This window comes from Numida meleagris, chromosome 8 (genome assembly GCF_002078875.1).
Source record: "Numida meleagris isolate 19003 breed g44 Domestic line chromosome 8, NumMel1.0, whole genome shotgun sequence".
Lineage (NCBI taxonomy): Eukaryota > Metazoa > Chordata > Aves > Galliformes > Numididae > Numida > Numida meleagris.
This window is the reverse complement of record NC_034416.1, coordinates 2,891,355-2,902,882: the sequence shown is the minus strand read 5'-3', so window position 1 is coordinate 2,902,882 and position 11,528 is coordinate 2,891,355.

Here is an 11,528-nt window from a genome sequence, read left to right as displayed (position 1 = left end):
TTTTGCAAAGCATACATAAGCAACTCTTCCTTCAGTTATCTTCTTAATCCAAAAGCAGCATTAATCATGAAGTAAAGATGCAGTGAGTACCGTAAATAAAGTTGGCTTAAATATGAAAGTTCCAACTGTACTGTTTCTAAACCAGGTCCTTCTGAGCAGCAACTGTAAGAAGCTCATTTCTTAAAATAATCTTTTCCTCATATAGAAACTTGAAGTGGTTTGTTCTTTCAGCATGTTGGTTGCACGCCCAGATTACAAAGACTTAAACTATTGTATGGGTTTCATGGAGCTACTCTAGATAAACATTTACACATTAACATTACAGGTGATTTGCAGTTAAGTTTCAACTGTAGTGACGTAATTAAAATCCTTTTAGATGGCATAAAATGCTAATATATGAAATAATTGTCTTCTCCAAGAAGAAATTTCTTGAGCATAGAGAATATACCTCCATATGAGGTACACAGAATGTAGCTATCAGAAGGCCCAACACAATGGAAAAGGTGTTACAAAAGAGGTGGAAGGACCAGCACAGTAGCAAGGTGCTACAAAGGAAGAGAAGTAGATCGCTCACCTGTATCAGAAGATTTTGGGCTCACAGGGAAAGGCTTCCACCAAGGAGGGATCTCCAGAAAGAGGTCCTTCCTCAGGGGCAGTCAGCCCTTAAATGAGGCCTAAGAGAGGTGGAGCCAGGCTCTTCAGGTCACACAGGAGCATTGCCTTCACCTGTGCTCCCAGGGCTGGCTGGGTCTTTCCTCCAGGTGCTCAATCAGTGGTTCAGGCCATGACTCAGCAGTTCCCATACAAACAATTTAAATCTATTTTTTACAAAAGGCGCTGTCTGTAATTCTGTGATCTGAAGTCATGCTAAGACTAAAATGAGGAGGTAATGTGTTTCATTAAGCAGATTTCTTGTTGCCGCGTGCTGCAGCTGAAGAACACAACCACGCAAAAGGAGCCACTCATTGTCTTTCAGTTCCTTGCTGTGTAGTATCTGATGGCTGTAACAGTTTGGTTTCAGTTTGCTAGCCATTGAATTGCTGATGGTAAATTGTCACTTAAAATTATTTGGCTTAAACCAATCTACACCCCTACTTAATTGTCATTTATGTATTTTTTCTTACTTTAAATGCTTTTTATCCAAATAGAACTAAGTTTATCGATTTACCATATCACAGTGTAAACATTAAGAATTCCCTTGATGTAACGTGCCAGATACTTATTAGTTTTCTAAGATTTGCATATTATCTCCTAGTAACGTGAGAACTGGATATGGAATTCATGTACTCATTTTGAATTGTACCTCTGTAATTGAAAACTACAGAAATAACCCTTTGTAACTACTCCAGAATTCTCCCCCACGAGCTCGCTGGGAACAGTTTTGCTTTGCATTTCTTTGGAAATTTTTATGGCCTTCTTAATGCCTATGGGGAAACATAGTCATGACGCTTAGAGGATTTCCTTTTTAGCACTGCAAAAAATTAAAGCTTTCCAGCATCCTTAGGAGCAGTCTGAGAAAAGGTTTGCTGTACCTGAATGAATCTCTTCTCGTTTTCCTTTAGCCACTTTTCCAGATAACACACTGTAGCAGTGCTAGAATTAGCTGTTGCCTTCCTGAATTTTAGGAGCGTCTGCAAGAGACGCTAAGACAACGAGAAATTAAAAACAGAGGCCTGATTCCTATCACAGTTGCTCTTTTTAACTTTTGTTGTGAAGAGAAAAGATAGAAAAAAATGAAAAGGAAGCGATGTTAAGTTTTCCTAATGAATTTTAGAGTTAACGAGGGTGCTTTTGTTACTGCCAACGCTATACGAAGCTACTGCAATAATGTGGTACGCTCTGTAAGTTAGAGTGAATCAGCACCCTGACAGGGTTTCTGCCTGTCTGTATTTTTTTCTGTTTTGTCTGATACTGGATGAAGCACACGAATGCTTTAAGCAATAACCTTCCAGATATTGTGGGGTCTGAAAGCGGCGGCACTGAAATAATGGCTGTAAAGTATGGGGACTGCAGACACAGTGTTTCAGAAATGCTTCACGTGTAGTCGATGATGCTGCCTGTCTGGTGTGTTAGTCAGGGATTGCTGGGTGTCCAGGGACCTGTCTGTACACATCTATCTGAAGGCCTCTCAGAATACAACCAAGAATTAAATTATCGTAAAATACAGGAGAATCCATTTGGAACAATAAATGTCTGACATGACTTGCAGGAGTCTCTGGGAAAACTCCTAGCTTCAATGAAGTCAGTGCAAACTTTGCTCTTGGTTTCAAGTAGAAGATTTTATCTTTTTAGTTTATAGAACGCCCGAGGCAAAAGATGAATTGTGTGACATGAGCAAAGCTACGGCGTCAATTCCTTGGCTAAAGCAGTGATCTCTGGTGAGCCAAAGGAAGCTGTTGTATATTACTGATTTATCTATTTAATGCGAATATTCTAATGTGCCATACAGTATTAAGATGGTAGAAAAAATACTCGTAAGCACAGCTTTCATGCTATTGGAAGGTCTGTCACCTCAATAAAATTGCAGGTGAGTGCTACCATCTGTCACTTTGCTGCACTGGAAACTTTCTTATTACAAATACCTTCTTGCTTAGCAGTAGTCTCCTCGGTTTAACATAAGGCTGGCCAAATTTAAACAAAAAACGAAGAGACACCTGCTTTCACTAAAACCAAATTTCCACGTCTTCTCAGTATTGAAGGGAAGCACAAAGGTTTGGTATTATGCCTTTGTGTCATTTTTTTACATGTTTGGTTAAAAAAAAAAAAAGTCTCTCATGCATGGCTGTGCTCTGTTTGTCTCTGAAGAGGTCTCAATACCAATGCAGAGGTCAAGCGTGTTAATAACATACCAAACCTTAGTCAAGCAGCAAGCAAGGCTTTATTCAGTGATAAACCAATATGTATGTATTTTTATTTTTAATCGCAGTGGATTTCAGCTGCACACAATGTAAGCGTGAGGTTTTTGGAGGAGCTGCTGGCACATTCCGCAGACAGGAGATGACTTTGGTCAGTGAAACTTCTTGTTTTCCTCCCGGAGTCAGGCTAACAGTTGTGTTTCTTTCGGGAGGTACATCTTATTTAAACAGGGACCTTTCCTCGGAAAGGCAAACTTGAAAACCCCACGCCTCCACAACACACACAAAGCCGATGAAATATTTCCTGTTTACAGATGACCCTTTGGAATTAAAAAAAAAAAAAAATTAAAAATCTGCTGATCTTGATTGTTAAAACAGAAGGAATGTGATTAACTCAGTGCCGGTTTAATCTTGCCACTACAAGAGCTCTTCTGCCTCTTGTGTTTTTTTTACGCAATAAACTGTTGCTTGGCTTTATTTGCCTTTAAGTATTTCACATAGCACAGTTCTGACAATGTGTGTCTTGCCGTTTTTGTTACACGCTGCAGTTGCTCCATTGCTGTTTGGGGCATTTTTCTAAGATAGCAAAGCAAAGGGGATTGCCGTAAGCGACACAGTTTCTCTGGAAGGAATAAGAATGGATGTTAAAATGACATCATCGGTCATTTGTAGTTCAAATGTTTTATAGCCAGCTACACTTTCTAAGAAGAAATCTTAAAGATGTTTTTCTCGTGTACACGTGTCTTAGAACACTGATGTTCAAACAAACAGACAAACTCCCAAAAGCTTTCCAGGATTTGTTTATTCCCTTAGAAAACATTAGAGGAGGAGAAGAACGGCTTGAGCTGACAGCAAATTAAATGGTTTGGGGCTTGAGCTGACAGCAGCTTAAATTGTTTGGGGGTACTTTCCATGGCCTTCCGTGAGAGCAGAGTTCCCCTCAATAGTTTTGTAAGTGAGCTACGGCATGAAGTCAGTCATGGAAAATGAGCTCTTGGCACTAACGAGGACTTCCTTGCTTATTTCAAAATTGCGTGGAATAAGGAAAACTTGACATTTCCCCCCCCCCTGTGTTCTACTTATCTGAGGGCAGATTATGAAACAGCCAGCGTGTGGGCACAGCCACAACGATGCTTTCTCATTTATTTTTTTTTAAATCTGAAGGAATCAACGAAATCTTTCCAGAATTGCTATATACATTGAGGGTTTGGTCGTGCCATTCCTGGCATGAGATCTCCCACTGGCCGGTATTGAAACCTTTTCTGCAGATTGTGCTTTTCACATGAAAAGTGTGAAACTCAGCTGTGTTTACTGAACTGCAGTGTTCCAGTAAGCACTGCTGCAGCTGTGGGATGGATTTCCTCGTTGCAACGATTGATGTCTCTTGCACCAGCAGGTAATGCAAGTTCTTGATGCCCAAGAGGGGCATGTGGAGGCATTGCAAAATGGTTGGTGGATGATGTAGGGAATAATGTGAATACTTTTTACTATCGTGTGATGTGTAGAACAAGGAGAACGTGATTTGCTTTCGGTTATCGCTCAGTTGGGATTGGGTTCCTTTATTTTGTAATTTGTGATTATAAGACTCGGAAAAAGCAATGTTACCAAATGATCAATATGTAAACGTGTGCAGGACGTGACGGAAGTAGTTCTGAGGCACAGTTGGAGAGTGATCATTTAAAAATAGATGCTTAAATTGTGTATATACTTCACAACTATTTGATAGCGCATTTTAATTAATTTTGCATTTCCTGTTCTTGTAAAGTGCATTTTCCACACTTCTGAAGATTGTCTACCTGTACAATAGTGTATTCAGTGTTTTTTCAGGACTTCCATTATCGCTGGAGCTTCCAACATGTATATGTTTCTTTGGAAGAAATGTTCCTACTGTTTTTTTTTTTTTTTTTTGTAAATAGGTTTTTTTGTATTAAATTTGCATGGATAAAACCCACATTTCCAAAACCAGTGTACATACTCTGTGTATAAAATACAAACTGTTTCATAACCTTCGTGTAGGCAAGTTATTCCCTTGATTTCACTTCAGTCTTCATGTGTTCATGGTAAATAATGACAATTTGCATGTTCTTTCCAACGTGTCTATTGTCGATTTGAGAGATAATCTGCCTGACTGCGTAGCGAACAGAAGAAATGGTAACTCCTATTCCACGGAAATACAAAGGACATATCTTAGGTCTTCTGGTTAATCAACAGAAATGGGTGAGAATATGCCAGTTAAGGTGATTACATCTTAATTCAGCATGGAAACTCCTACTGACAGAGGTGATCGGCTTCTCTCCCCCACCCTGGGCTGGGTGGAGCAACAGCACAGATCACCTTTTGTCTCCTTTGCAGTCATTAGGTGCCAGATCCAGCACTGGGGAGCAGAACTGCTGGTTTGGCCGGTAGCTGTTAAGTTAGGTTCTACCAACGTGGTTAAAATACAACACTACAATTTCCATCAGATGTCCTGAGAGAAATGGGGAATTCATGACTTTTCTTAGTGTAATTATTTTGTTTTACATTTGAGATTAATTTCTTATCGCCCTTTCTTGGTGTCCTCCTCAGTTGCACTCCTCACTGTCTTTGCCTGCTGTTTTGCTGTGGTTAAGGTTCTTGGCTATGGCTGCAGCCTGGTAACTTTCCTGCCTAAGATAGGTCTGCACCAATGGTGGATAGAACTACAGTGCCCCAGGTCAGCATCACTGTTCTGATGCCCTTAAATTGTGGAGCTGTAAGAAAATATATCAGCTCCTCATCCTTGCATTCCCAGAAGCCTTCTGGTGCTGTCTTTGAGTGCATTGGTTGGTGGCTACAACTAGTACACCGATGGCTGTTAGAAGCCCTTCCATGGATGTTATCCAAAATATAATGTTGCACATGAAGCCAATTTGCAAAAAAATCGTGTAATTGTGTTTTTAATTAGTCCTCATTAACGAAGGAAATCTCGTGCTAATGTTATTCTAATCATCTAGCCGAAGAGTAGCTCATGGTACAGTCTGTTTATTTAGAATCCTTTTGCAGTCTATTTGGGCAAGACATACTCATCTCTTATAGTCAATATTTATGCTAATAAGGATTTGACATTCCAAATAGGTATGAGTTCTTAAGCAGAGGAGGCGTTGTTCTTTTTGGCCTTTTGCTTTTGATCTCCAGAATCTCTTGTTCTCTTGTAAAACCAACAGCAAGCACTGTGCTTTGTGGCATAAGCTCCCAAGAGCTTGAGTTTCTGAGGAGAATCTGATGAAAGAAACCATCCCCAGCTCCATTTGTTCTCCAGTTGCAAATAAATCCAAGCAAAAGAAAGAGGAATCTCCGAGGGCTTTCAGCAATATCATTTATAAATGGGTAAGTGGTATTGAACTCAATAGCAAATTATAATCTGTTTGAAGCCCTTCTGCTCCGGTAGTCAGTGACTGATGAGTTCATTATATGCTGAAATGGTAAGGTCGTTGTGTTGTTGGTCCCGTGAGATATTTATACAAGGATGTAACTGAGATGCTTGAGCCAAAACTGATAATCTTGTGATGTTGGCTCAAGAACGTAAACTTGTATTTCCTGGGAATATCAGTTAGCTGATGGCTGCATTGTTTCTGGTGCAATGTTAGGGCAACAATCAAACCGCTTCCTGTCCTCTAAAGGTTGCAAAAGAAGAAATTTAGTAGTTAGAACTACTGCACTTGGATCTTCCTGCTTCCTGGCCCCCAGCAAACTGAGCTTTACTTGTTATTTTGCATTCTTGCCATTCTCTTTGGTTCCACGCTTTGTGCTTGCCTGCCACTCAGTTGTTGAAGCACATGGCATCATTCATCACTGCGCCCTTGATGTGTGTCTGGGGACTTCAAAGCTCCCTCAGCCAATCTTTAGCTTTTTGCCAATGACTTAGAAATAGCCTTTAATGTGCAGGGTCAGGTTGACAGGTGCTCTTTGGATTAACTTGTATTATTAACGTTTTCTTTGAAATTCCTTCATTGTGAATGTGATAGTTCTGTTTGATGCCTCAATTAAAATGGCAAGCCGCGCTGTATTTAAGGCCAAGCACTTGATTCTTTCCAGATTTACTTGGCAGCGCTGAAGTTATTACTTGTTGCAAGCTCGCAAACATGAAAACCAGGCAACACGCAGCTCGTAGAGGTTGGAAAAGATCACCAAGTCTAAGATCACCAAGTCCAACCCCAGCCCATCCCCGCCATGCCCATCACCGTGTCCCTCAATGCCACATCTCCACTGGGTGGCATGTGTCCCAACAGCTGAGCCTGCTCTGACGCCTCCAGCGTGGCCTGATAGGAAAATGTGTCTCTGTTGCTGGTTAATTCATCACACGTGCTGTGATTTTGGTGGAACGGTGTCCAAGGGCAGTGCCCCACATTACACTGTGCAGCGAAGCTCGCAGCTTTGAGGGTACGGTTCGTGCAAGGTGGTCCCACGAAAAGCATCCACAAAAAGCATTGCTACGGGGCAGGCATTTTCAAACACGAGAGTGGGAAACTAACTTCAAACCCAAGTAGGCATTGGAAATTGCACTGGTAAAACAGGGGTGAGCAGTGAATTTACTTGCCTTTTTTTGTCCTTGATAGCAGCTAGCTCAGTGTTCTGGTCAGCACTCTGCTGTAGCTGCAATGATGTTCCGACCTCAGATGAATATTTTCTGTCCCAGACATTCACGATGACAAAAACCTAAAAGTATGGGAAATTTTTCTGTTTTTTTTTTTTTTTTTCCTACGGTTGATATTCCCTTGGCAGAAACCAAGGAGCCAATGAGCCAATGAGAGACAGATGCTGTGGGCTGGAGGACGAGCCAAGGCAGTTTCCTTTGTGAGCTGCTGCACGTTTCTTTCCCCTGAAGCAAGCAACCTGCGGTGCTGCATGCCCTGTGCCCCAGCATCCCCAGGCCTTCCCTTTGCCCAAGGCAGGGTGTGCACAGGGCTGAACCAGTGGTTGTCTGTCTGTCCGCATTCTGCAGTAGTGAAGACGCAGCCATTTCAACACCTTTCCTGCTCCTGCCCCGTACCTTTGTAGAAGTTTCCAGTGTGAAATGTGTTGATCCCCGTTCCTAGGCTCCCGTACCCCAGAGGAACAACATATTTGTTCTTTTTGTCTAGTGGCAGGTGATGAGGCAAGGGAACATGTGAGTGCAAGCGGAGGTCAGGCAGCCTGTTCCTGGTACCACTTCTTCAAACTCTATTTAAATTTGTAATTATCTCTATAAAGCAATTCCGGCAGAGCCAATGCCCAGCTTGAAGGAATTACTGGGAACTGTGACTTCATTCTCAAAACATTGGTGGTGTGGCCCCAGGGGCAGGTGGTGCAACTCCGGGAGATGCTTCAGGAGAAATCAAGGCTTTGAGGTAAACACTGCTAATTGGATTAGAAGTGATTGTCAAGTCACTGCTCAGTCACTGTGAGAGGAACTTAGGAGAGCATAACTCACATCAAGAGGAGTGTGTGCTGCTGGACCCACCAGCTGCAGGTAAGTCCTTACAGAAGCAGGCAAACTGCTGAGATGCTTTCATTAAAATACATCGTTTTTTTCCTCCTACCCAATCTGACTGAAATCCGCCTTGTGAGCAGCGATTGATTAGCACAGTGATGAAAAACTTGTTAATATATTTCTTAATGCCTGTTGAAATATATATTTTTTTCCTGCTATGCGTTGTTCTAGCGTCACTGAAGAACGACTCGCGTGTACGGGGGCTGCTCCAAAAGTAATGCCTCCTGTTTTTATTGGCACACAACGTCCGAGGCGGATGTTGGTGGGATGGCAATGGAGACTGAACCTTCCCACCAACATTCCCTTACATTTATTACTGTATGACAGATGGCAGCAGAGGGGTGGCCTGACCAAATGGTGTCATTGAATTCCCCCATGCAGAAAAAAATGGCACCCACTGGCATTCATTGACTCCTGCTGAGCGTTTCTGGAGACCAACCAGCGGATGTAGCACACTGGGACGGTGAGTGGTGAAACATTGTGCAGCAGTGGGTCACCTCCATGGGTGCAGGTTTTCACAAGCACGGCATGCAGCTCTTGTTCATTGCTGGTGAAAATGCCCAGCTCATGGGGATGACTGTTGAAAAAGGGTGTTTTGTCACCGAGCATGTGCTCTATCAGATAGTGTCATTGTGCTCTCTGTATCTGTTGTAGTTTCCCTGGAAATAAATAGGAGGCCTTACTTTCAGAGTGACCTATGTACAAAGTCATCTCTTGATAATGTAGGGCAAGCCTCAGTCACAGATCATAGAACCAGGGAGAGCCAGGAAAGGGAATAAGTAGGACACAGCACGATGAACTTTGAGCTCAATCCTTCACTCCCACAGGAACTTCTGCATTTCTCAAGAAATAGCCTTAGGGTATCAGGTGATAGCTGAGGTGGTAGCTGACATTTTTATGGGCAGTTTTTATCTAAGCATTGTTTGAGCTGGTCGAGCCCCACCTGTGAGCTGAAACTGGGGCAGATGCTCACGCCTCCTGCTCACTGAGCTGCCATTCAGCTATCCCAGCTTCATCTTATTTTGGCAGGCAGCAGTGCCTTTTAACTGTCTGAGCATGAGAAACGCCATAGAACTGCATTTTTTTCAGAATAAGAACAATGCCATCCCCTGTATTTCCTCACTTAGTGTGTGGGTGTAACCTTTAATGCAGCCCATGTGAAAATGGACTTCACTGAAGGTAGAATGAGAAGCTGTGCAGCTGATGGGCAGCATCCCTGCAACTTCCCCTAGCGCACAGGGGACTTCAGGCGTGGGCACCTGCCTGTGTGTGCTTCAGGACCCCAATCTGCACCATTCCAGGGGCAGGGCTCTTATTCAGGCAAATGTGGGCACTGGGGCACGCCCAGCTTTCAGATGCAGAAATCTTTGGAGGAGGTGGCTGCTTGGTGCTGAGCCCAGTGGAAACGAAGGCATTTCTTTGGGACCGTTTTGCAGCAACGCATCCATGAGAACTGCACTAATAAATCCTTTCCTTGTAGTTCTTCAGTAGTTCTTCAATTCGTCTTTGCCCTGGGCTGCTAACATGAGATCAGGTTTTGGCTCTGGCAACGTAGTGTCCCTTTATGCGTGATAAATGGAACGCTGTTGATTTGTGTGCCAGATGTTGCATCAGCTTACCTTCCTAGCCCAGGCTTAAATAAGGCAGCGGTTGGTGCCAGCGCTGCTCTGTGAGCTCCTCCAAAGGGCCAACTCAGCACAGCTCCCATTGAAACAGAACACACGGAGACATGTGGGAATGGCCTGGCCAAGCTGCTGTGCTGGAAACCCATTGTGCTTTCGTAGATCTGTGAGCAGCATAACCGTCAGGTCCTGCCATGCAGACTGCTCCTTTTGGCAGTGTTAGAAATGGTCGCTATGTGATCTGGCAAAACTTCTGTCCCCTATTCCCAGGGCCACCTCTGGCTGCAGTCTGCGTCCCTAGCAGGGTGGCATGGGACACTTACTGCTCCTCCACCTTTCTCTTTGCTGTTATCTAGTGAGTGCACGTTCCTGGGCATGTGCAGGGATTTCAGCACTGCCAGGGATGCTGGGCTGTCTTATTCCCCAGTCCAAATTTCCTCTTGTGGAACCAACCTATTTAAGAGCATCCACAAGCCCAACTGTACCTGTGAAATATAACTTACTCTTCCTGATTTCCCTGACCAGTAACCAGAACATCCCAGTCCGTGCTGAGAGAGAGCAGCCAGGCGTAGCTGCACCTTGCTGGGAGCAGTCATAGAAAATCAGTAAGGTTGGAAAAGACCACTAAGATCCTCTGGTCCAACCATCAACCCATCCCCACTATTGCTAGCCCTACCAGCAGTGCCTCATTCAGAGGTGTGATTTTTAGCTGAACTGACAGCGTCTCTTCTCAGGACATGGGCTGACCTCTCAGAGGGTGGATGAATTCCATCCCACCAGTGTTGCTTCTGCCTAAAGTCAACTGGGGCAATCTTCCTCTGTGGTGTTTCTGTATGAGAACAGCAGCAGTGTGACCGGGTTCTGATTGGAGCGGTGATGGGGAGTGGTGGGGTCACCATCCCTGGAGGTATTCAGAACCGTGGGGATGTGGCACTGAGGGACGTGGTGATGGGCGCGATGGGGTGGGATGGGGTTGGGCTTGGGGATCTGAGAGGTCTTTTCCAACCTGAATGATTCTATGACCTTGGTCAAAAGATATTTCATGGGAAATAATGCAGAGGAGATATCCCATGATGGGTAGGAGCCTCACACGGTTTAAAAGGTCCCAAGGGGAAGCGAAATCCAAAATTTCCCATTGAATAAAAAGACGAAGTGGTTTGTTTTCATGCTTTCTTCTTCTTCTTCTCCTTTTATTTTCTTTCCCACCACCGAAGTGGTTCAGCGATCACCAGCCTCGCCTGCCCGTTCTGGGATGCGGAGCCCTAGCGCAGGACGTGCAGAGCCACAGCAGTCGCATGTGACAGGAGCTGGGAGGTCCATGACCACAGGGACCGGTGGGGTTGTCAAGGATTTTCCCAGCGAGGCCCCATCACGTTGCTGTGATGCTGTCCCCGTGCCGTTAGCAGCTCGCCGCGAGCTGGCCGGCAGCCAAGCAGAACAGCACCGGCAGTTAGCTGGAACCAGCGGCTTTCCGCAAAACCCCTTGAGTTTGCACAAAGGAAGGTTCTCCCATCAGAATCCATCCCGTGGCAGGAAAATCCCTCGGCCGCTGGCGTGGGGCTG